This window comes from Ovis canadensis, chromosome X (assembly GCF_042477335.2).
Source record: "Ovis canadensis isolate MfBH-ARS-UI-01 breed Bighorn chromosome X, ARS-UI_OviCan_v2, whole genome shotgun sequence".
Lineage (NCBI taxonomy): Eukaryota > Metazoa > Chordata > Mammalia > Artiodactyla > Bovidae > Ovis > Ovis canadensis.
The window spans coordinates 37,902,208-37,926,395 of record NC_091727.1 but is presented as its reverse complement, the minus strand read 5'-3'; the positions used below and the strand labels follow the sequence as shown (position 1 = coordinate 37,926,395).

Here is a 24,188-nt window from a genome sequence, read left to right as displayed (position 1 = left end):
TTAAAAATTAAAGCTAATAAATACCAGATTACCAATTATAGTTGTTCAGTGCTAAGACATGTCCGACCCTTTGCAACCCCATGGATTGCAGCATGCCAGGCTCCTCTCAACTTCACTATCTCCTGGAATTGGTCAAATTCATGTCCATTGAGTCTAACCATCTCATCCTCTGACGTCCCCTTCTTTTTGCCTTCAATCCTTCCCAGCATCAGGGTCTTTGCCAGTGAGTCTGCTCTTCATCAGGTGGTCAAAGTATTGGAGCTTCAGCTTCAGCCTCAGTCCTTCCAATGAGTATTCAGGGTTAATTCCTTTAGGATTGATTGGTTTGATCTCTTTGCTGTCCAAAGGACTCTCAAGAGTCTTCTCCAGCACCACGGTTTGACAACATCAATTCTTTGGCACTCAGCCTTCTTTATGGTCCAACTCTCACATCTGTGCATGACCACTGGAAAAACCATAACTTTGACTATATGCATCTTTGTTGGCAAAGTGATGTCTCTGCTTTTTAATATGCTGTCAGGTTTGTCATAGCTTTCCTTTCAAGGAGCAAGTGTCTTAATTTCATGGCTGCAGTCACCACCTGCATTGATTTTGGAGCCCAAGAAAATGAAATCTATCACTCTTTCCACTTTTCCCCCTTCTCTTTGCCATGAAGTGATGGGACCAGATGCCATGATCCTAGTTTTTTGAATGTTTAGTTTTAAGCCAATGCTTCCACTCTCCTCTATCACCTTCAAAAAAAAGGCTCTTTAGTTCCTCTTCACTTTCTGCCATAAGGGTGGTGTCATCAGCATATCTGAGGTTGTTGATATTTCTCCTGGCAATCTTGATTCCAGCTTGTGCTTCCTCCAGCCCAGCATTTCTCATGATGTACTCTGCATATAACTTAAATAAGCAGGGTGACAATATACAACCTTGACATATTCCTTTCCCAGTTTTGAACCAGTCTGTTGTTCCATGTCTGGTTCTAACTGTTGCTTCCTGACCTGCATACTGGTTTCTCAAGAGACAGGTAAGGTGGTCTGGTACTCTCATCTCTTTGACAATTTTCCCCAGTTTTTTGTGATCCACACATTTAGAGGTTTTAGTGTAGTTAGTGAAGCAGAAGTAGATGTATTTCTTGAAGTCCCTTGCCTTCTCCATGATCCAACGAATGTTGTCAATTTGATCTCTGGTTCTTCTGCCTCTTCGAAACCCAGCTTGTACATCTGGAAGTTCTTAGTTCACTTACTGCTGAAGCCTAGTTAGAAGGATTTTGAGCATAACCTTGCTAGCATATGAAATGAGCACAATTGTACAGTAATTTGAACACTTTTTGGTGTTGCTCTTCTTTAGGATTGGAATGAAATCTGATATTTTCCAGTCCTGTGACCACTGCTATTTTCCAAATTTGCTGACATATTGAGTGCAGCAGTTTAATAGTGTCATCTTTTAGGGTTTTAAATAGTTCAGCTGGAATTCCATCACCTCCAGTGGCTTTGTTGGTAGTAATGCTCCCTAAGGCCCACTTGACTTCATACTCCAGGATGTCTGGCTCTAGGTAAGTGACCACACCATCATGGTTTTCCAAGTCATTAACACATTTTTTTGTACAGTTCTTCTATGTATTCTTGCCACCTCTTCTTAGTATCTTCTGTTTCTCCTAGGTCCTCACTGCTTCTGTTCTTTATCATGCCCATCCTTGCATAAAATGTTGCGTTGATACCTCCAATTTTCTTGAAGAAATTTCTAGTCTTTCTCCTTCTATTGTTTTCCTCCATTTGTTTGCATTGTTCATTTAACAAGGCCTTCTTATCTCTCCTTAGTGTTCCCTGAAACTCTGCATCCAATCAAAATATTCAGATCAATTTGGACATAAAATAAAAAATCCAGTAATCAAATGAAAGTGAACAAACATATGCATCTATTAAAGATGTAAAAATTATCTTTCTCAATACAGGGTTAGTGTTTTTTTTTTCTTTTAGCACCTTCTGTATGTGAAACATTCTACCAGTGAAATGACTAGGACAGATTCCTACTTCCAGGCAGTTACAGATTATCCAGTCTATAGAGTCTGTGTCTACACTTACCAATATACATACCCTCTTGCAGTCTGTCCTCACTGAAATCCCCATATGCTTATTTGACACATGCAAAACAGAAATGAGTTCAGATAGTCTGGCTTATAAAAATATACAAACAGAAGAACCACGAAGGTTAATGGAAAGAAATTCAGGATATTCAGATCTCTAAGGGCAATGACTGGTCTCTTACCAAAAATGTTCCTTTCCCTTTTCAGTCAAAATACTTGGTGTGAAGGACTATTGCTTTGGCCCTGTGGCAATTCTGTTTTTCTTAATAGCCAGTTGTTTCTCAGTTCCATCATAACTCAAGTAAAAAGAAGAAAAGTAATTTGGAGTAAGTCACTTCAGGCCCACAGGCCAATTCACTTGGATTCCACTCAGGTATGTTTATTTTAATAACTGATCTGAAAGCACGTGAAATACCACAGCCGACCAGGTTTTAAACAGAAAAGCATAGAACTTAAAAACTAAGCACGCATGCAGCATGGAATAATAATCAAGTTAGGCTTCTTAAAATGCTAACTGCCAGAAAAACCTGAAGCCAGTAGAGCAAAATTCACAGGGCTACACACACTGAATATTCCTGTTTCTCAGAGGGGCTTTTAAGAAGGCTCAAATTCTGAAGTGGCTCCCTAAAGAAGCAGGGTCAGAGATGGGTCTTATTTGACATGTGTTCTTCTTCCCAAGATATTTGGGTAGGTTTGTTTAAGACTTTTTGTTCGTTCGTTCTTTTTTTTTTTTTTAAAGAAAGAGCAGATGTTGTCAGCAAAAGGCCAGAACAGCAAAAGAGTTTGTTCTCTGGGAAAGGGCTGCACTGTGACAGTGGGTAATGGTTGGAAAGTCACCAGCCGTGTCCTGGCCTCACACAGCATAGACGTGTTAACTAGGGTGCCCTGCACAGACAGTCTGTGGGTGAGAAATTTCCATGTGGCTCGCCTTTGGAGCGCCAAGGACCTTGCACGAAGAGGCGAGAGGCCAGTGGGCGGAATAACGTGTGGGGAGCCAGGCATGTGAAAAGGTGAAAGGGTAATGAGGACCCAGAGTGGTTCCTGGGAGAAGCGTGCTGACGCCTGGGGTGGCTAGCTTGGCCCCGGGCCGAGCTGGGCTTTCTGGAGTGTGAGTGTGCATGGGGTGCACCCAGGGTCCTTGATGACTTCTCATGCCAGTGTTATTTATAAACAGATCTCAAGACTGGAAAGCTCTAACCCAGTGCCCCAAGCCTTAGGTCTTCCATACCCCGGCAGCGGGCCCCGCCCCTCGGTTTCCCAACCTGCCTGGCCCCGCCCTGCCTCTCCTAACTCCTCCCGGGCCCCGCCTCCGCCGCTTCCCACAGCCCTTCCCGTCGGCTCCTGGCTCCAGGCTCCCACCCGGCTCGGCGGAGGTGGAAGCGCGCAGGCGCCGTTGGCGGCAGGCAGAGTGCGGAGTAGCGGCGCGGGGTGCGCGGTGAGTGTGGTGGGCACGCTGGGCTCGCAGCCGCAGAACGTGGTTCGGGCCGGGAGTCCCGAAAGGGATTGGAGTGTGTGCGGGTGACGGCCGGGATAGCCGTCAGTCCCGCGAGGAAAAACCTGCCAGACGTGCGGCAGCGGGATTGGCCGCGCTGCCGGAGGGTGTCCGGCTCCAGCTGCGTGGGGAGCAAGAGTGCCTGGTGGCAGGAGCGGGCGAGGATATGTGGAAGAGGAGAAATTGAAGGAAAGGGCTCCGGAGGCTGAAAGTCTGGACTCAGGCTTGGCAGGACCGGGAGGCTCGCCAAGGGCTCTGGAGGGTGTCCCAGCTTCAAGTTTAGTAGCCCCCGCTTAGTGCCCCTGAGCGGCGGGCGTCCCGGGCCCATCCCTTCCCCCGCTCTGCCGTCCTGGAGTGCAGAGTTGCCAGGAACATTCCTCATCGCGGGGGGAGAGGATTTGGAGGAGGTGGGCTGTCGCCCCAGGTTTGTGCCAAGGAGGGCGTGGCACTCGTGTGACTTTCTTCACCCCGCCCCCGGGAATGTGTCCGTCTTCTGGTACATTGTGCTCATGGACATTTTAACAAAGACTAGGACTGTTTTCTAGGCAGTGGCGGGTGACAGCAGGGGCAAGTCGGTGGAGGGGGGAGCACACAAGGTCGCGGTGCAGCCTTGGGGGACGGGGGAGCGAAAGTGGGGGGCAGACATGGGGGGAGTAGAAGGCAACAATCCTCCTGCCTCAGCTTTTTCCTCCTTTCTGGTCCACTGATTTTGATTATTGGTAGAAACAGCCTCGAGAGGGATGTGAGTGGAAATTAGTGTGTGTGTTCAGACTGGCTGCAGCCATTGGTTTTGTAATTGTGCTGTTGATGTATTTCTAAGTGTCCCTTAAGGAGAAATGGGAAACTAATGGAATTTAAAAGGAAATAATTGAAAGGAAGGATGAAGAGGTGGTGTGTCAAAACTTAGAGCTAAATTAATGCCTTGAGATAGTCCTAGTATAAATTCAGCCAAACTTTGAAGGATGTGGAGGTGTGAAAGTCAGGGTAAGTGGAAGCTGGTTAGGGCGTGGTTGATTGTTTCAATTAAGAATGGATTTGTGTGCGTGTGTGTGTGCGCGTGCGCACGCAAAATTACATTGGGGATATAAAACACCAGGGCGACTCTTGTAATTTAGGATAAGGTTCTGAGGCTTTCATTTTCACGCATAGGGTTTTTATGGAAAGTAGTTATATGTGTTCCCAAGTGTAGATGTTGATATTTTTACTCATTTGTTTAACTTAATACAATAAAACAAACTGAACTTCTTCCTCCTCCACCCCTTTCCCCTCTTGTGAATACTGTTTTATAAACATTTACTTTCAGATCTGAAATGTGTTTAAAGGCACAGTCCCAACCCCCAGATCATAAAGTGGAAGATTTCTTCTTGCATTATTGTCATTTTACTCTTTCTTTTTCAAATGCCACTAACATTACCAAATTTGGGGAGAGAAGTATTAGGGATACATCCCTTTTCCAGTGCCTGATGAACTTCTATTTATCCTTTCAGACTCAGCCCGGTTCACTACTTGGAAAAAACTGGCCAAATCTTTCAGAATGTATTGGGCTTCCCAGGTGGCTCAGTGGTAAAAACAAACAAACAAACCACCTGTCATGCAGGAGATGCGGGTTAGATCCCTGGATGGAGAAGATCCCCTGGAGGAGGAAATGGCAATCCACTCTGGTATTCTTGCCTGGAAAATCCCATGGACAGGGAGCCTGGTGGGCTCTAGTCCATGGGGGTCTCATAGTGTTGGACACGACTGAACACATATGCACTCAGAATGTATTAATCACCTCCTTTTCTGTCAAGCTGACACTACTGGCCTTTTTTCTCTTGTTACTGGAACCTCAGTCTTCTGTGTTATCCCAGTACCTAGGACTGCTGGGTATATACTCAGTGCCTAGTAAATGCACTTACAGTTAGATGTTAATAAGTGCTATTAGAAAGATAGTAATTCACATCACATAAGGCTCGAGATAATAGAAGAAATTCAGAATGCTGAAATTATAGTGTTTGAACACCATTATTTAGAATATGGATAAGTAATAAACACGGAAATATGTTCCCATGTATTAATCTGTGGAGATCCCTGGGTTGGGAAGATGCCCTGGAGAAGGGAAAGGCTACCCACTCCAGTATTCTGGCCTGGAGAATTCCATGGACTGTATAGTCCATGGGATCGCAAAGAGTTGGACACGACTGAGTGACTTTCACTTATATACTCTTCTTAAAAAGGTGTAAAAGCTTTGTGTATATATATAGGCGAAGTAGACATCAGAAAAAGGCTGATTATTTTTTTAAAGGTTGATTTCTGACTCCAAAACAAGCGAAAAGTCAACGCAAAATGATTAATCATTTGTAGAAAGACACAAGTAGAGTGCCACTGGAATTTAGGAAATTTGTAAGCAGATCGGGCTGACCAGATGGCATCTTCTGGAGGGTAATGTAACTAAAGAAGCTATAACCGATTAGACCAGTTAGACTAATCAGTTGTATTATACTCCTCCTAAATCATAAGGTGACTTAAACATTTGGCTAGGGAGTCTCTTCACAGCACAGTGCCCTCAGTAGACTTGGCCTGACTTTTCTGCCAGCAAGTTCCCTTTAACTCCACCAGCATCCCTGGCCTTCCAGTCACCTTTAGTTCATAACAGAAATTATCTTCCTTTTGCTCATTACAATTCAAGCTCCTCACCCCAACAGCTGGCATTCCCATTGGAGAGAATATCATGAGCAAATGGTTACTCAGTTTATAAGTGAATAAAATTGATACTTTAGTTTTAAAAATGAGTCAGAATCTTGCTTGGTTGGCAACCTGGATGGGAGGGGAGTTTGGGGGAGAACAGATACATGTATATGTATGCCTGAGTCCCTTTGCTGGCCACCTGGAACCATCACAACATTGTTAATCAGCTGCACTCCAATATATATATATATATTTTTTTCTTCTTTTTTAAAATAAGATAAAGCTTAATGAAAAGTTTTTTTAAGAAAAGGTAGAACACCTATTCTGGCTCTTAGTACATTTCTAAGTTTTCTCCCCTCATTTAATTTATCCCCTGTCCACCTAAATGTAAAAACTTTTTTTCTTCATGTCACTTTAAATATAAATATATATAAATAATATTAACCATTATCCCCTCCCTGCCCCCCCGCCCCTGCCAAAACACTCCAAGTTAGTGTCTGGTTTTGTCAGTGAAACTTGGGACTCAGAATGAGTAGCCTCCATAAAACTTCAAAAAAAAAAAAGTTCTACATCCTTTGTGGTCTGTAGACTACTGAAAAAAATTTCCCAACCACTGTGATTAAGGCTTTCTGCTTCCTAGACTTCCTTCCCTATTTCTGGTTTCTCCTCTGATTCTTTGACCAGTCAACCTCAGTCACTTCCACTGAGTCTTCTTCTTAGGGTTCTGTTTAAGACTCTTTCTTTCTGAATATTTGCAGGAGACAGTGATATGGTGGTCAGTGGTGTCAAATTTGGAGGCAAGAGTTTAAACGTCTTTTTCAAAGTGTCAGTGTCCTTACCTGTAAAGATGATTACAACACCTGATAAGTGAGATCAGGTGTGTTAACAGTTTATCAAAGTATCTAGCACATGCTAATTGCCCGGAACACGGTAGCTACAATTATTTGTAATTGCCATTTCTTAGGACACCTACTTAAGCCCACCATGGGCTTCCCTGGTGGCTCAGACGATGAAGAATCTGCCTGCAGTGTGGGAGATCTGGGTTTAATCCCTGCATTGGGAAGATCCCCTGGAGGAGGGCATGACCACCCACTCCAATATTCTTGCCTGGAGAATCCCCATGGACAGAGGAGTCTTGTGGGCTACAGTCCATGGGGTCACAAAGAGTCTGACATGACTGAGCGACTAAACAAACACTGATGACAACTATGTAATTTCAGTAGCAGTTAACTTCAAAATATGAAATGTGTTGACATGTCGCTTCATTCACACTTCAGTCCTGTGAATAGATTCCTCCCATATTTCTAAAAACAGGTGGCTTAGCACCCTGGTTTGCAGACATCAGCGTGCCTAATAATCACAAGAATGAATTGATTTCTGGACCCCATCCCTCCAGTTTCTGATGGGTGGAATGTGGCCTGAGGAATATTCACGTCTTGTAAGTTTCCAAATGATGGTGTTGCTGCCTACCCTCGGATCCACATTGAGTGGCACTGATTTAGATGGCATTAAAACAGATTGGAAGAGGGGAGGGGAGACCAAAACAAAAAGACCAAGATGTTATTGAAGAGAGGAGCATGCTTAAAATTGGTGCTATCGGATGCCTTGGAAAGTTCAGAAAGGATAAAGCTGAGAGAACACAGTTGGATTTGTGTTCTGATTGGAGCCCTTTTATTTGTTTCTCATGTGTGTCAGGTACAAGAGTTGATTTAATTATACTCCTCAATTGGTAGAATATTAATGTTATTATGGCCAGAAAAAAAGAAAAACAACATATGGCAGGTCTTTGAGATAATGGTTCTTAATATGGGGGTGTGCATTAGACTCTGTTAGGGAGCTGTTTTCACCAACACACTTAGGTTTAGTGTGTTGTCTAAAGTGTCTCCCCAGTGCAAACTGATCAAGTCAGAATTTCAGAGTGTGGAACCTGGGCATGAAAAAATTCCAGGAGGGTTTTATGTACACTCTAGTTAAGAACCACTTCTTTGAATAATGCTGGTCAGGAAGTAGAAGCAGTGAAAAAATATATATTTTTAAATTGTTGATGAAGGAAGAAGGGAAGAAAAAAAACTGGAGTTTGAGAATTTTAAGGGATCAAGAAAAGTGTATTGTGAAAGGGGTGAAAAGCCTACTGGAATGTTTGAAGGTGAAATGCTAAGGAGATATAATTGATAAAACAGAGAACTGGATCCAGAGAGCAGGAGGGACTAGAATCGGGCACCAAGAGAATAGAGGGGGAAAGAATGAGTTAAGAAAAGTAAATCTAAATGTAGAGAGGGGAGAAGTTGAAGGAACACTCTGTAAGGGAGGTTTGTTTGCACACTACTTTTCAGTGGAACTTAAATAGGCCATGAACTCTATGGATTTTTCAAGTTTAGTAATGCTGGTTACTAAAGTTCAGGACTCCAGCTACCTCTTATGGTTGCACAATTGTGTTTTTTTCCACCTTTTTTTCATTTAGAAGAATTTTTTGAAGTTAAGTTCAGGCATGCTCTGTCATAACCCCATTGCCCCAGCCCTTGCCCTAAGACTGACATAAGTATATGATTATTATTCAACAAATGTTTGTGTGCCTCTCAATTGCCAGGTGTTATTCTAAGCACTTAGGATATAGCACTGAATAAAATATTTGTATTTTACTGGACATTTCTGTCCTCAAGGAGCTAACATCCTATTTGAGGGAGGAAGAAAATAAACATAAATAAGTAAAATGTGGGTGTTTGTACACTCTGTGTGTGTGTATATATATATATACATGTGTATATGTATATGTGAGTAGAGTTACAGTGTTCCTTTCTTTAGAGAAATACAAAGTAGGAAAAGTGAATAGTGGAGCATCTATAGATATTCATCAGTGTATGAATAGAGTCTTTTGGAGGGCAGTGATCAGGGAAGACAGTGTCAGCAAAGAGTTTTAAGAGATGAGAAAACTACTTATTTGGAGGAAGAGCTTTCTGGGAATAGAGAACAGCAAGTATAGAGGTCCTGAGGTGGTACCTTTTTGAGACGTTTTTGCTAGGAATCACAAAACAGTCCTTGTGACAAGAATAGCATGAATGAGTGGGAGTGAATAATAAGAAACAGGGTCACATAAGTAAGAAGGTATGTTGGAGGGTAGGGCTATTCCACTCATTTTGAGAGGATATTGTAAGGCTATTGAGTGAGAGGAAAAGCCATGGGAGATTTTGAGAGTGAAATGATGTGATCTGATTTCTGTTTCATAAGGATCAATCTGAGTGCTTTGTGGAATATAGAATTGCAAGGGGAGCAAGAACAGTAGAGACCAGTTGGAGGAGAGGTTGGGGTGACTTGAACCAAAGAAATATAATGCTAAAGGTATGATAAGTGACCAGATTTTCTGCTCACTTATTGGAAGTGGAATTGGAAGGGGAATATGACAAAGGATGAGAGTCAAGGATGATGCCAAGGGTTTTGGTCTGAGCAACTAGAACAGTGGAGTAGATACTTAGTGAGATATGGAAGATTGTTGGAGAAGGAAATTTGAGAGAAGAAAGAGCAAGCATTCAGTACTAGGCATGCTGAGTCTGAGAAGACTTTTTGCTGTCCAGGTGGAATTCAGGAGAGTGGCATGAGTGGAGAGGAAGCTCTGGGAATAGAGCAGATCGTTACAAGGAAAGAGAAGGAATCACTCCTTAAAAAAAAAAATTAATGAACTGTTTTTAGAGCATTTTAGGTTCACAACAAAACTGAGTAGAAAATAGTCCTCCAGCTTTGTTCTTCAGTATTAAGTTGACTCTTTTAGGTCCCTTGGCTCTCCATATAAATTTTGGAATAAGTTTGTTGATATCCACAAAATACCTTGCTAGATTTTGATAGAGATTGTGTTGAACCTATTGATCATCTTGGGAAGAACTGACATCTTGGCACTATTGAATCTGTATTTCCATGAATGTGGAATAATTCTCCATTTATTTAGTTCTCCTTTGATGTCTTTGGTCACAAATATGAGGAATTTTCCTCATAATGGATTTTGAACAAACTGTTTTAGATTTATATATAAGTAATTCATTTTGGGGGGGGTGCTAATATAAATGGTAATATATTTTAAATTTCCAATTCCACTTATTTATTACTGTGTTTAGGGAATTGAGTAACTTTTGCACATTAATCTTGTGTCTTGCAACTTTGCTATCATTGCTTGTTAGCTCCAGGAGTCTTTGTTGTTGATTCTCTGGGGTTTTCTACATTGTCAATAATGCCATCTGTGAAAAAAGTTTGATTTCTTACTTATCAATCTGTGTAACTTGGGAAGGAATTCCCAGGTGGCGCTAGTGCTAAAGAAGCCACCTGCCAATGCAGAAGATGCAAGTTTGATCCCTGGGTCAGGAAGATCCCCTGGAGAAGGGAGTGGCTACCCACTCCAGTATTCTTGGCTAGGCAATCCCATGGACAAGAGGAGCCTGGTGGGCGACAGTCCATGGGGTCACAAAAGTGTTGGACAGGACTTAGCACACACACACATAACTTGGAAAAGAGTGGTAAGAGGAGACATTATTGCCTTGTTCCTTTAGCTGGAAAGCTTTGTATTTCTCCCTATTAAGTATGGTGTTAAGCTGTAGGTTTTTGTAGATATTCTTAACAAGTTGAGGAAGTTCACCTCTACTTCTCATTTTCTGAGAAATCCTTTCTCTGCGTCTGCTGATACGTTCATGTTATTTTTCTTCTTTTGCCTATTGATGTGATGGATTACATTAATTGATCTTCAAATATTGAATCAGCATTGCATAACTGGAATAAATCTCACTTGATTATGGTTTGTAATTCTTTTTATACATCGCTGCATTTGATTTGCTAGTATTTTGTTGAGGGTTTTTGCAGGTATGTTCATGAGAGGTACTAGTCAGTAGTTTTCTTTTCCTGTAATGTCTTTGTCTGGTTTTGATATTAGGGTAATTCTGGCTTCATAAGTTAGGAAGTATTCCCTTGGTTTGGTTTCTATCTTCTGGAAGAGACTGTAGAAAATGGTATAGTTTCTCCTTAAGGGTTTGATAGAATTCACAGCTAAGTCTGAGCCTGTTGCTTTCCTTTTTGAAAGGTTATTAATTATTGATTATATTTCTTTAATGTATAATATATATTCACATTGTCTATTTCTTCTTGTATGAGTTTTGACAGGTTGACTCTTTCAAGGAATTGGTTTAATGGATTTGTTCATAATAATCTTTTATTAACCTTTTAATGTCTCCATGCAATCTATAATGGTGGCTTTTATTTCAAGTACTGTAATTTGTCTCTCTTTTTTTTTTCCTTAGCTTGGCTAGAGGATTATTAATTAAAAAATATCCTTTCAAAGAGTCAGGTTTTGGTTTTATTTTCTCTATTCATTCCTCCTTTTCAGTTTCATTGTGATATCTGCTCTAATTTTTATTATTTCTCTTCTTTTGCTTCTTTGAATTTAATTTGCACTTTCTGACTTTTATGGTAGAAGCTTAGATTGTTGATTTTTAGAGCTTTTTTTCTTTAAATGGGCTTCCCAGGTGGTGGTAGCAGTAAAGAACCTTAAATGTATTCATTCATTGCTATAAAATTTTCCTCTAAGCACTGCTTTCACTGCATTCCATAGTATTTGGTAAGTTTTATTTTCATATAGTTCAAAATATTTTAAACTTTGAGAGTTCATGTGTTGTTTAGAGTGAGGTGTTTAATCATCATGTGTTTGGGGATTTTGCAGTTATCTTACTGATTTCTGGTGTAATTCCATTGTGGTCTGAGAGCAGACAGTGTATGATTTCTATTCTTGTAAATTTGCTAAGGTTGCATTTTATGTCCCAGAACGTGGTTTATTTTGGTGCATATTCCATCAAGCTAGAGAAAAATGGGAATTCTGTTGTTGGATGAAGTCGTCTTTAGATATCAGTTATATCCAATTGATTGGTGGTACTATAGAGTTACTAAATTTCTGCCTGCTGAATCTGTCCAGTTCAGTTAGAGGAGTGTTGAAGTCTGTAATAATAGGAGATTGATCTGTTTTTCCTTGCAGTTCTGACAGGTTTTGCCTCATATATTTTAACACTTTGTTGTTATGTGCATACATTAAGGAATGTTATGTCTTCTTGAAGAATTGACCCCCTTTGTCATTGTGTTATGATATTATCCTCTTATCTCTGACAACTTTCCTTGCCCTGGAGTAGCTCTGTCAGAAATTGATATAGCTGTTTCTACTTTCTTTGATTAATTACTAGCATGGTATATTTCTCCATGCCTTTACTTTTCATCTATGTATGTCTTTCTATGTAAAATGTGTTTCTTGTAGACAATATATATTTGGGTTTTATTATTTCATCCACTCTGACAATCTGTCTTTTCATTGTTATATTTAGATCATTGATGTTTTAAAAGGATTATTGATATAGTTGGATTAATACCTACCTACTGCTTTCTATTTGTTGTTCTTTGTTCCGTTTTTGTCTTTCACACCTCTCCTGTGTCTAAAGTGACACTTTATATGGTTCCCTTTTCTCTTATTTGTTAGAGTATCAGTAAACTTAAAAAAAAAAGTTTTTTAATGGTTGCCATAGCATTTGCTAAATACACATTTCCAACTAATCCAATTCCACTTTCAAATAATACTGTATCACTTCATAGGTAATAAAAGTACTGTATAATAACAAAATATTCCAAATTCCTCCCTCCTATTCCTTGTATTATTGTTATTCATTTCATTTATACATAAGCATATATGTAAGTATTTATAACTGAATGTATTGTTGCTAGTAGTTTGAGCAAATTGTAATCTTTTAGATCAGTTAAGAATGAGGAAAAAGTTTTTATATTACTTCTAGTTATTCATTTTTTGATGCTCTTCATTTCTTTATGTAGCTCCTTATTTCTGACATAGATTATTTTCCTTTTCTCTGAAGAACTTTTAACAAATCTTGTCAGGTAGATCTACTAGCAAAAGGTTGCCTTAGTTTTTGCCTGTCTGAGCAAATCTTTATTTCTCCTTCTCTTTTGACAGATAATTTCTTAGGGTACAAAATTCTGAGTGGGTGAATTTTTTTTCTCTCAACACTCTGAAGTATTTCTGTTCACTCCCTTCTCGTTTGCTCGGTTTCTGAGGAAATGTCAGATATACAGTTAGCTCTTGAACAACGTGGGAATTAATCCAAGTGAGTATAACTTAACGGCCATACCTCTATATCTCCAGTTCCTCTGCATCCACAAAATAAACCAACCATGGACTGTGTAGTACTTCAGTATTTACTATTGAAAAATATCTGCATATAAGTGAGCCTGGGCAGTTTAAATCCAGGTTGTTCAAGGGTCAACTTATCTTTGTTCCTCTAGTGATACTTTTTTTTTTTTTTCCTCCTTTGGGTTGTTTTCCAGATTTTTTGTCTTTGATTTTCTGCAATTTGACTATAACATTCCTAGACATAGCTTTTGGTTTGTTTCTTTGTTTTGCTTTTATCCTGTTTAGCATTTTGTCCTGCTTGGTGTTCTCTGAGCTTCCTGAATCTATAGTTCGCTGTCTGACATTTATTGGGGAAATTCTCACTCATTATTGCTTCAAATAATGCTGCTGTTTTTCTGTCTGTTTCCTCTTTCTGGTATCCTCATTACACATATTTTACATCTTTTGTAGTTGTCTCAGAGATCTTGGATATTCCTTTCTTTTCAGTTTTGCTGTTTCTGTTTTCACATTTTGAAGCTTAGAAATTCTTTACTTAGCTGTATCCATTCTCCTAATAAGCCTATCAAAACCATTCTTTATTTCAGTTACAGCATTTTCTTTTTGATACGTTCTTGGAACGTCCATCTCTCCACTTACATTATCCATCTTTTCTTGCATGTTGTCTACTTTTTACCTTAAAGCCCATATCATATTTGCTTTTTAACTGCTGCTGGGTCTTTGTTGCTTTGCGTGCGCTTCTCCTGTGGTGGCCTCTCTTGTTGCAGAGCACAGGCTATAGGTGCACAGGCTTCAGTAGTTGCAGCGCATGGGCTCAACAGTTGCGGCTCCAGGTCTCTAAGGCATGTGGGCTCAGTAGTTGCTCCACGGGCTTAGTTGCTCCACGACATGTGGAATCTTCCCAGACCAGGGGTCGAACCGCTGTCCCCTGTGTTGGCAGTTAGATTCTTATCCACTGCGCCACCGGAGAAGTCTAAAGTCCATAGCATATTATTCCTAGTATTGTAAAATTCCTGGTCTGATAATTCTAACATTCCTGCCATATCAGACTCTGATTTTGTTTTGATTTCTCTCCCTCTTCACAGGGTTTAGAAAACACCCTCTTGGTGTCACAACACGTTTCCTACAATAGCAGTGACTGGGATATCCTAAAAACGTGGGGGACCATAGAAATCATATTGTCAGTGGAAGTTGACTTTTAGCATCTCCCAAAGAAGTGGCTTTATACAATGTGTGTCAAACTTTTATTCAACATTTATTGAGCACTTTTGCTGTGAAAGGGGTGTGCTTTACCCTTTGTAGAGTAGAAACATAAGTATTTCTCAAGAATATTATTGAGCATAATGGAATGAGAGTTGAATAAAGTTCCACAAGGCAGGGACAATCAGAGCTCTTAAAAATGCTCAATGGTTGCTTTTCTTTCTCTATTATTGTGTGGTAATAGCTGGTATGCTTCTTTTCAAGCTCATTCACATACTTATGTATATGAATTTTTGATAGTATTCATTATCTTCTGGGAAGGCTTGGCTGTTAAATGGGCCAGAATTGAAATAACAATTTGAGCTTCTTAAGTATATTTTTCAGTGCCTCATAATTTAGAACCTAGGATTTCTTTAGGAGAGGGTATGCTATTTTATATTCCTGACTTGGAATAAGTTCGCTGCATTCTATTTTTTCCCTTCTTTGTGTCCTAGAAGATACATGTTATTTCCTGGAATCCTAGGTAACCAAGCTCCTCCTTTTTGACCGACGAAACCTATTCAAAGCACTGTGTGTTTGGTGTAAGGGCTCTAGTCTGGCTCTAGAGAGCCTGTTCTTTGTGGTTTGGCTTCTAATGTTATGCATTACCATTTTGAAAAAAATCCATATGACTAACTTGCCACAGTAATCCTGTCTGACATGTTTGCTTCAGAGAGAAAGCTGGCAAAGTTAGAAACACATGCCTGGTTGAAAATTTGCTGTCACTGCAGAAAAAAGTTAATGGAATATATTCCTAGTCTTTTCTTCTATGTTAGTATTACTCATGGGAGCAGAATAATGATTTTTGGCAAGAATATGTTTACTTTCCTGTGTAATTTTATCATACTTCAATTTCTCACTCAATATTATTATATAGAGGAGTAAAAATAAAAATTCTTTCTTTATGCTCATAAGCAGTTAGTCTGAAAATACACGTTTTTGTTGCATTAATTTGAACTATCTACAAACACTGAAGGCTTCCAGCCTGCAGGTACCACTTCCTCGTAGTGCTTTTCCAGTCCCTTCTCCAGGGGATCTTTCTGACCTAGGGATTGAACCCGGGTCTCCTGTTGCAGGCAGATTCTTTACTGGCTGAGCCACCAGGGAAGCCCCTATAAAGCCCCACCCACCCCTAAAGACTGACCTCTTCACTTTCTTAAAAGTTTGTGTACCCCTAACCTTTCTGAGTTGGGTTCTGCTTTTCTGCCTTAGTTCCTTATTTGCATTTCAGCTCTTAACTGTTGAACTGGTGCTAGTTCTCTGCCAGAATCTCAACCTCATTAGCTAGGGGTCAGAGCATCTCTGTTGTCTTTGTCTACTTTGGTCTTTGCCTGGTGAGGGCTGGGAATCAGAAGTCTGAACACCCAGTGACTCCTCACCACTGGAATGGGTGGCCTCCAGTGTACTTCATCAGGGCTGATAAGAGGCAGAACATATCAGGGCCTTTAGAAAACCAGGAAAGGCACTGGGGTAAATTCTGTTTGGAATGGGGTTTTGTTTTTTCCTCTGGGACCCAAGAACACTCTTAGCAACCCTGTCCTTCACAGGAATATAGTTGAGTTCATTATTCAGAAGGTTGCCCACATTATTTTTTTCTTCTCATCTCTCGAGCGACACAGATTATCTTCCTTAATAATGATAATAACAGCAGTGACAACCCCTCCATGTTGTACCAGACATTTTACTTTTATTATTTTTATTACCTTGTAAGGGATATGATATTTACACCCACTTTTATACCAAGGACACTGCAGTTCAGCAAGCTTAAGAGCTCAAGGTCACTTTGGAGTGTTCAGGAAGAGAAAATGTATATTGAACACTTACCATGCCTGCATTTCAAGCATCAGACATGATCTTGCAGGCATTAGGTGCTTAATCATTGTTGAATGAATGAATGAATGAGAGGATACTGTGTAAATCTGTTAGAAAGGTTAATCTCTTTGTGCTTAACACAGTAGCAGGCATGGGGTAGGTGCTCAGAAAATATTTGTTGAATTGATGACACTATTCATTCAAATGTTATTGAATTAGATTATCCAGTGTACCCTTCTATTAGAACATGATGATGAATATAAGTATTTGAGTGATAGATGTAGTCTTCTGGTAAATAAAAGATGAGCTTTTTTTTTTTTTTTTAAATTTTGACCTCTACACAGCATATGGACTTTGGTTCCCTGACCAGAGATCTAACCCATGTCCCCTGCATTAGAAGTACAGAATCTTAACCACTGGACCACCAGAGAAGTCCTAAACACAGATTTTAATGGATGTTTTTGTCCTTTGATTCCCTCAGAGGGTAATTGATATCCTATGCTGAACTCTACTTGCGGTAAAGGCTTCATTTACCTACTTCATCTTACTCAGTCTCTCACTCATTCACTGCTAAAAACTCCTTCCTTGACTTCTGCCCTTTCCCTAGATAATGGCATTAATTCTCATAACCTGCTACATTCTGCACACTGACAATTCCCACAAATAGATCAGAGTTTTATAGTCAAATTTTTTCCTCAACGACCTAGGGTCATATAAATGACTGTCGACCTTAAACTAAAACATCTTAGAACTTTTCCCCCTGCCCACTGCCCCATGTATGTATCTCTGCTTCTCCTTTGTGGCTCATATTGTTAAAGAGGAGGAGATTCTGTATTCAGGACAGAGACCTCTTGGTAAGAAGTGGCTTGAGTATAATTACGAATGTGACCACGTGGGGTTCCCTTAGCCACTGCTGTGGAGAAATAGCAGTCTTGACCTTGAGTTAAGGCCCCTAACTTCAGGGGCTGTGGTCTGCATCACCTCTGCCAAACAAGTTTTGTCTTTTGGTGCTTTTCTGTGCTGTGCTATGTGTGTTGTGCTGTGCTCAGTCGTGTCTGACTCTTTGCGACCCCATGGACTGTAGCCCGCCAGGCTCCTCTGTCCCTGGGATTTCCCAGGCAAGAATACTAGAGTGGGTTGCCATTTTCTTCTCCTGGGGATCTTCCTGATCCAGGGATCGAATGCACGTCTCCTGCATTGCAGACAGGTTCTTTACCACTGAGCCACCAGGAAAGCCCTCAATTGTCTTCTGTGCCGGTGACCTTCTCTTCCTCCTTGCTGATGCAAGAAGGAACGACAGGAGCAGGAGGCCTCTTTCTTCTGACCTTCCTTTCTCAAGTGTGATGTGTGGGAGAATGTGCTCTGATCATCACGTCCACAGAACTCTCAAGGTCTGTGTGGATTTTTCCCCCATTGTTTCTTCCTTTCCTGGCTGGATAATAGACCATATGTTTTTTTGTGAGTTATTTTTCCTGTGACTTCCAGTCCTCACAGGAGGCCTTCCCAGTGACACTGTGCAGTTCACTCTTACCTATTTCTCTGGGCCTATCCATGGTTTCCCCTTTTTGTGCTAGAGCTACAGGACTTCAGCTGATAGTGTTATGTTTTTTCCTGTTACATTAGTACAATGCCATGTGGTTTTGCTTTTCTTTTTTTCCTTTATCCCATTTATGTGGGACCCATTTGTCCAAAGCTGTATATGAAATGTCTTCAAACAACCTTAAAGTCAGACACTGTCTCTATAATGTTGGTAAAGAAATCTTAAGCATTTCTTTCCTACATTTAGTCCCATTAAAGAAAAATTTATAAAAAATATTTTATTCTTTTTATTCCAAAATGTTTACTAGAACTTCTTATGTAGTACTGATGAAAGCTGTGGATTCTATTAAGATGACCAAAGGTTAATGTACATCTAAGCTCCATGTTGTCATAGATGAATCTTAGTTGCTATGTGATCATCTACTGTGCATCTGTCCATGCTGTGCTGTGCTGTGCTTAGTCGCTCAGTCGTGTCTGACTCTTTGTGACCCTATGCACTGTAGCCCACCAGGCTTCTCTGCCCATGAGATTCTCCAGGAAATAATATTAGAGTGGGTTGCCATGCCCGCCTCCAGGGGATTTCCCAACCCGTGGATCAAACCCAGGTCTCCTGCAGTGCAGGCGGATTCTTTACTGTCTGAGCCACCAGGGAAGCCCAAGAACACTGGAGTGGGTAGCCTATCCGTTCTCCAGGGGATCTTCCCAACCCAGGAATCTAACCGGGGTCTCCTGCATTGCAGGCGAATTCTTTACTGGCTGAGCTACCAGGAAAGCCTATGTCTGTCCATATCTGTATTTAAAGAAATGTAATTCCAACTCATTTTGTTGTCGGTTCCCCAGCTAGCAAGGACTAAGGCAGAGAGTGTCACAGAAAGCTCTGACATAGGTTTGTTGACAGCCTAAGGTTCTAGCACTGTCTGGGGTAGATGATTCTGATTATAGTGCGCTGATTGCTTTAGAACCATACCCCTTGATCTTGACCTTACTGTGTTAGACCAGAAGCAGCAGCATCAATTGCATGGAATATTATGAAATCCTGAGAACATCCTTCTGAGGACCAAGAGTGAGTGGTTGGAGAAGTGTACAGGGCTGGTATACCGCTTCCTTCATTGTTATTCCACATACCTCCCACAAATAGACCCCCTGCTTCAAGGGTGCTTGTATTTGGAGTGCTTGATTCCATTAACCTGTGTGAGTAGGTGAAAGGTTATTTTGTTAAAAACTTCACATTTACCTTCCTCCCCCATCACTTTTCTTTTATTTAGTTCAGGGCTCAGCTGAAATGCTCAGTGTTTCTCCTTAGTGAGTGCTTCAGAAATCTTGGCGCTGAATATCATTCTAATAAAAACACGTAAATTCAGCATCTTGTAGAAAAGCTTCTCTGTGCGGCACCTGGGCCACCTTGCATGTCTTCAATCAGGCCCCACGGGCAATGCTTGACCATAGTCTGAGTCAAGTCTTGGCGAAACACCCCATGGTTCCTCCTGGAGCAAGGAGAGATAAGCAGCCTGGTGAGGAGCTGTCATGAGGCAGTTTCTTGTAACATACCTCGTGGGAAATATCCTAAGTCTATTTCTCATCCATCTCCTCGTTCAGCTGAGGGCAGAGGCTTCCGTCTTGTTCCCATGGAGTACAGCTTCTGGTGTCTGTGTAGGTCAGTAAAGCTGCTTGGGTTTCATTTAGAGGTGGCTTCTTGATGGCAGCATGACACATCGCTTGGACATCTGTCATTGGGCCCCTCCTGTTTGATGTCAGCCTATGGGATTAAGTACTTGGTACACTGACACATGCTGATTTTGCTTTTGCTGTGTGTGTAAGTAATAAATTGTCTGAATCCATTTGAACTAATTGTCTCCTTACCAGCCTAATCTATGGAAGTGTGGCAAGCCAACCCAGTGGCTGCACTAATAATACTTGTGACCGTGTGAGCCATTGAGTTGGTGCTTTGGGGATGTTGACTGTGTGACATAGTGAGGCAGTGGGGCTCTCACTGGCTAAACCCTCAGCTCCTAGATGTACCATGGGGTACTTTTTGAGCCTTTGTACTTGTCTTTGAGCAGAGTGGGGCCCCCAGTTTGTAGGTGAACAGAGCCTTTCTATTGGAATTACCCTTTTCTCACATTGCCAGGCCAAGGAAAATACCAATATCTGCTTTTTAGAAAGCCTTTTTTAGAACTGGAAAGACCACACAAATTCTGAAGCTCCCTTCCCCCTACCTCCCAGCCTCTGACTCTCTCGAAGTGTGGTGGCAAACAAGGACTAATTACCGTGTTTGGGCCTGCTCAGAATGGTGTACTTTAAATGGTACATTCTTACTCAGGAGGTGGTTCTCTTGCTCATAGATTTTGTGACATTTTGGTTTCCAAAGACACCAAATGTTTCACCATTCAAGCACATACAAAACATTTCTATTCTGGCATTAGATCTGGGAAAAAGAGAAAACAATATGGAGGGCAATTTCTACTTACATATTTTTGAAATTTTTTAAAATAATACTTCTTGATTTTGCACTAGAGTTTTTTTTAGATGTAGACATTCAAGGCTATAACTTTCCCACTAAGGACAACTTTAACTGCATTCCACAGATTTTATGTTGTACTTTTATTACCATTTAGTTCAAAATATTGTCTAATTTCTCTTGTCATTTATTTTTAAATTTGTGTGTGTTTTCCCATGTTGAAAGCTTTTTATCCAGATGCAGTCATATACGTTTCACTATGTGGTACTATAAATTTTATCCTAATACTGTAGTACTCTTTCAGTTTATCAGACCCCTTTCAGAAGAGAAGTTAGTATGTGTATAATTGAATTTTGATCCAATGGTTATTTATTGTTTACTTTCCAAATATGTAGGGTTTTCCTCATTTACATATTGGTATTTGTGAGGAAGATGTTAACACAGGGAGTCTAGTTGCTAACTTTTCATGTCTCTAAAGGAACCTGGAACCATACTCTTGGGTAACCCCTGGGAATGTGGCCCTCTGCATGTTTTCATGTTAATGGTTGATTTTGTTTTGCACACCAGGAGCAATAGACCATGCTGTACCTGTTTGTCAGAACAACTTTGTACAAACATCTAGATTGATGAAGTATACCTAGTTTCATTGTTGGGGTCCTTAGTGTCAGTTCCCATGGCTGGATATGCCTGTATGACCAGCCCTTCATATAAGCCATGAACACTGAGACTCACTTGCTTTTTCTACTCTTCCCTGGGCAGACATATTTTGCATATGTCCCTGTATTTTGTTTCAAGAATGTATAAAAAGGTGTGTGTCTGACCTCTCTGGATTCTTCTACCCAATGCATACATTTTCTCTCTTGCTTTTACTCTGTACCCTAGACTGCAATGAATCTTAGCCATGAGTATAACCTGCTGTTGACTCTTTCTTGGTGAATCACAAGCTTGAGGGTGGTCCTGTGTGCCCTAAAACTGTATTCTAATTTGATTCAATTGTGGTCAAAGAACATACTCCATATGATTTCAGTTTTTTTTAAAAAGAAATTATTGAGGCTTGTTTTATAACCTAGAATATGATCTCTCCTGGTAGCTATACCATGTAAATCTGAAAAAGAATGTGTTCTGCCATTATTGGTTATGTCATTCTATAAATATATATTAAGTCAAAGTGGTGGTAATGTTGTGCAGGTCTTCTGTGGTTTTGCTGATTTTTTTTTTTTCCTCTAGTTCAATCCATTGCTGAAGGAGGAGTGTTAAAGTCCCCAACTATAGTTGGAGAATTGCCTATTTTTCCCCTTCAGTTCTGTCAGTTCTTGTTTCATATACTTGAAAATTCTGTTACAAAATGCATACACATTTAGGTTGATCCCTTCCTGTTAAATTGACCCTTTTATCATTATGAAGAGTCCTTTATATCTGATAATACATTTAGTTTTAAAATTCGTCTTGTGATGTTAATGGTCGTTTTAGCCTTTTCCTTATTACTCTCTTTAAGGTGTATTTTTTTCATCTGCTCATTTTTAACCCATGTATTTATATTTAAAATGAATATTTTGTAGACAGCATAGACTTGTGTAGTTTGTTTCATTTTTGCCTTCTGACAGTTTCTACTTCTTAATTGTAATGATTAACATGATTAGGCTTATGCCAAATATTTCTATTTTTGTTTTCCACACATCTGGTTTTCCTTCCTATCTTCTTCCTGCCACGTTTCTAGAGGGCTCGAATATGTTTTCAGAATTCTATTTTATTTTGGCTATTGATATTTTAGCTATTCTTGTTTGTGCTATTTTTATAGTGGCTGCCCTAGGGGTTACAATATACAAGCATAACTTTTCACAGTCCACTTAATTAGTTAATAATGCACTACTTGGTACATTAGTTAATAATGTACTACTTCAAGTAAAACATGAAAATCTTACAAACTTATATGTCCACATTTCTGTTCTTTCTTTTTATAGGTGTTAAATGTCCACACACATACACACATACTTCACAAGACTCTGTTATCGCTTTAGTTTTAGACAGTTTCTTGATTTATAAAAAAAATTTAGAGGAAAAAAGCAAAATATAGTCCTCTGTTTTTATTCTGCCACTTAGCACTTCTGATGTTCTTTATTCATATCTGAGTGTCCCAATTTCATCGGATACCATTTCCCTTACAGCTAAATAACTTCTTGTATTTCTTACAAGGCAAGTCTGCTACCAACAAATGCACTTCTTATAGTGATCTGCCAGTGACAGATGCTTTTAATTTTTTTAATTAAAGATCTGAAAGTATCTTTACTTTGTTTTCCCTCCTCAGGGATATGTGTACTGGATATAGAATTCTGGGTTAACATTCCCCTAGCCCTCCAAGATTTTAAAGATGTTGGCTCCAGTCTTTCTGTCCTCCATGCTTTCTGATGAGAAGTTAAACATTAATCAGATCATTGTTTTCTTATTGGTGATATTCCATTTTTCTCTGGTTGCTTTCAAGATTTGCTCTTCATCTTTGGCTTACAATGGTTTATTATCTACTTTGGGTTTCTCTGTGTTTACCCTGCTTTGATTCATGTATCTTGTATCCATGAATTTCTTTCATCAATTTTGGGAAATTTTCATCCATTATTTCTTTAAAATTTTTTCCTCTTTCTTTTTCATCTGGTATTCTAATTACATTTATTTATGACTATATAATATCATTTAACAGGTCTCTTTAGCTCCTGTTCATTTTGTTTCATTTTATTTCTCTGTATTCCTCACCTTCTGTAATTTCTATTGTTCAGTCTTTAAGTTCTCTTATTCCTCTGTCATATCCATTTGGATGTTACTCAAGCTAGTGATATTTTTTCAGGAATTATGTATTTTTTGTTCTAAAATTTCATTTTCGTTGTTTCTGTTTCTCTGCTGAGACTTCTAGTATCTCGGCTGAAGCTTTTATCAGTTAATCATTACAACATCTCAGCCATAATTGAATCCAGTTCTCATGCTTTCTTTGTCTCATCTAACTAGATTGTTTGTTTTATTATGCTTTGACATTTTTTGCTGAAAACTGTACATCACGTACTGGGTAATAGGAACTGAGATAAATAGGCCTTTAGTGTGAAGTTTGATGTTAGTCTGGCCAAAAGTTAGGCTGTGTGTAGTATTTACTGTAGCTGTAGGTGTCAGGATAAACTTTCCTCCAGTATCTTAATTTTTCACTTTCTTCTTGTCTTCAGGTTCTCCTAGGGACTTGTTCTTAAATAAGGTCTGGGATGTGCTATACTTTCAGTTTTATTCCCCCGTCATTATACAAGAATTCTATTGATGAGGTGGGAAGGTGCAGGGAGAGACAAAGTGCTTTATAATCCTAAGGTTGGGTCTGAGTCTTTTAGTGAAACTGTACCCCTCTGCTGTGACCTTCACAGCTACTTCTCAGCTTTTGTTTTTCCCCCTTAGATTACATCTCTTGCATTGGCAAGTGAGTTCTTTACCACTAGCACCACGTGGAAAGCCCCTTAGATGAGACAGGAAGACTAAATGGGGCTGGAATTGGGTGATTTCTTTCCCCCATGTGGAAGGCTAAAGGGGATTAGAACTAACAAGGTATTTGGGTATTTTGAGTATTTCACTTCCCAGAGGTTGACTCAGTTCAGTTCAGTTGCTCAGTTGCATCTGACTCTGTGACCCCATGGACTGCAGCATGCCAGGCTTCCCTGTCCATCACCAACTCCCAGAACTTGCTCAAACTCATGTCCATTGAGTCAGTGATGCCAAGGTTGACTAGGCTTTG

At 40.0% G+C, this 24,188-nt stretch overlaps 1 protein-coding gene across 1 annotated transcript in view; it reads left to right on the top strand.

Moving 5' to 3' along the window:
* Positions 1-3,211: 3,211 nt before the first annotated feature.
* The window catches only part of PRRG1 (proline rich and Gla domain 1), a 118,730-nt gene continuing 97,753 nt past the window's right edge, over positions 3,212-24,188 (top strand). Inside the window, exon 1 of the mRNA XM_070289894.1 lies at positions 3,212-3,506. The gene's annotated coding sequence lies outside the window, so the exon portion shown is untranslated. The remainder of the gene's footprint in view (positions 3,507-24,188) is intronic.